This window comes from Arachis ipaensis, chromosome B10, assembly GCF_059453495.1.
Source record: "Arachis ipaensis isolate K30076 ecotype BB chromosome B10, ASM5945349v1, whole genome shotgun sequence".
Lineage (NCBI taxonomy): Eukaryota > Viridiplantae > Streptophyta > Magnoliopsida > Fabales > Fabaceae > Arachis > Arachis ipaensis.
Window position 1 is genome coordinate 96885419 of NC_142435.1, and position 2387 is coordinate 96887805.

The following is a 2387-nucleotide window of genomic DNA, read 5'->3' on the forward strand; positions in this document are numbered from 1 at the left end:
ATAAGGTTCACCTAAGTAATTCACCTCTGCTATTGCAGGGTTCTCAGGATCATAAGCTTCTTCTTCATAAGAAGCCTCTTGAGTACTGTTGGATGCAGCTTGCATTCCATGCAGATTCTGAGAGATCATATTGACTTGCTGAGTCAATATTTTATTCTGAGCCAATATGGTATTCAGAGTATCAACTTCAAGAACTCCCTTCTTCATAGGCATCCCATTACTCACAGGATTCCTTTCAGAAGTGTACATGAACTGGTTATTAGCAACCATGTCAATGAGTTCTTGAGCTTCTGTAGGCGTTTTCTTTAGGTGAATGGATCCACCTGCAGAAGTGTCCAGTGACATCTTTGATAGCTCAGATAAACCATCATAGAATATATCCAGGATGGACCATTCTAAAAGCATGTCAGAAGGACACTTTTTGGTCAACTGTTTGTATCTTTCCCAAGCTTCATAGAGGGATTCACCTTCTTTCTGTCTGAAGGTTTGAACATCCACTCTAAGCTTGCTCAGCTTTTGACCAGCTTATCCCAAGAGTTCAGGCTATCCTTAGGTTGAAAGTCCAACCATATTCTAGCTCTGTCTCTTACAGCAAATGGGAAAAGCATGAGCCTGTAGACTTCAGGATCTACTCCATTAGTCTTAACAGTATCACAGATCTGCAAGAATTCAGTTAAGAACTGAAAAGGATCTTCAGATGGAAGTCCATGAAACTTGCAGTTCTGCTGAATCAGAGAAACTAATTGAGGTTTCAGCTCAAAGTTGTTTGCTCCAATGGCAGGAATGGAGATGCTTCTTCCATGTAAATTGGAATTGGGTGCAGTAAAGTCACCAAGCATTCTCCTTGCATTATTATTATTTTCGGCTGCCATATCCTCTTCCTGTTCGAAAATTTCTGAAAGGTTATCTCTGGATTGTTGTAATTTAGCTTCTCTTAATTTTCTCTTCAGAGTCCTTTCAGGTTCTGGATCTGCTTCAACAAGAATGTTCTTGTCCTTGCTCCTACTCATATGACAAAGAAGAGGGCACACAAAAATAATAACAATAGGGATTCTCTTTACCACAGTATAAAGCTCCTTATGTGAGTAGAAGAAAAGAAGAGGAAATTCGAACACAGATGGAAGAGGGGGTCGAATTTAGTGAGTGATGTGAAGGAAAGATGTTAGTATATCAATAAACAAATTGAATAAGATGGGAGAGGGAGAATTTTCGAAAAATATTTTTGAAAAAGAGTTAGTGATTTTCGAAAATGGTTTTTTTTGAAAAATGTTAGTATTTTTCGAAAATTTTTAAAATCAAAAATAAAAATAAGAATAATTAGTTAATTAAAAAGAAATTTTTGAAAAAGAGGGAAGATATTTTCGAAAATTAGAGAGAGAGAGAGTTAGTTAGGTCGTTTTGAAAAAGTTAAGAAACAAACAAAAAGTTAGTTAGTTAGTTGAAACAAATTTTGAAAAGATAAGAAGTTAGGAGGTTAGAAAAGATATTTTGAAACCAACTTTTTGAAAAAGGTAAGATAAGAAGATATTTTAGAAATTAGTTTTGAAAAAGATTTGATTTTTAAAATCTCAATTAATGACTTGATTCATAAGAAATCACAAGATATGATTCTAGAACTTAAAGTTTGAATCTTTCTTAACAAGCAAGTAACAAACTTCAAATCTTTGAATCAAAACATTAATTGATTATGTTATTTTCGAAAATTTGATATTAAAATTAAGAAAAAGATTTTTGAAAAATATTTTTGGAATTTTCGAAAATAACTAAGAATTTTGAAAAAGATTTGATTTTTGAAAAAGATTTTGAAAAAGATAAGATTTTCAAATTGAAAATTTGATTTGACTCATAAGAAACAACTTGATTTTAAAAATTTTTGAAAAAGTCAACTCAAATTTTCGAATTTGATGAGAGAAGAAGGGAAAGATATTTTTTTTTTGATTTTTGAATTTTTATGATGAGAGAGAAAAACAACAAAAAGACTCAATGCATGAAAATTTTGAATCAAAACAATGAATGCATGCATGAATGATATGAATGTTAAGATGAACACCAAGAACACTTTGAATGTCATGATGAACATCAAGAACATATTTTTGAAAAATTTTTGATGCAAAGAAAACATGTAAGACACCAAACTTAGAAATCTTTCATGTTTAGACTCTAAGAAACGAAAAATGCATATGTAAAACAAGAAAAGACACAAAACAAAAAATCATCAAGATCAAACAAGAAGACTTACCAAGAACAACTTGAAGATCATGAAGAACACTATGAATGCATGATATTTTTCGAAAAATGCAAGATGCATATGCAATTGACACCAAACTTATAACATGACTCAAGACTCAAACAAGAAACAAAAATATTTTTGATTTTTATGATTTTCT

At 31.7% G+C, this 2387-nt stretch overlaps 1 non-coding gene across 1 annotated transcript; it reads left to right on the plus strand.

Moving 5' to 3' along the window:
• Window positions 1–399: 399 nt before the first annotated feature.
• On the plus strand, window positions 400–507 carry LOC148580990 (small nucleolar RNA R71). Its single transcript, XR_015896505.1, has one exon. It is a non-coding gene; the product is annotated as a small nucleolar RNA R71 (small nucleolar RNA).
• The last annotated feature ends 1880 nt before the right edge of the window (window positions 508–2387 follow it).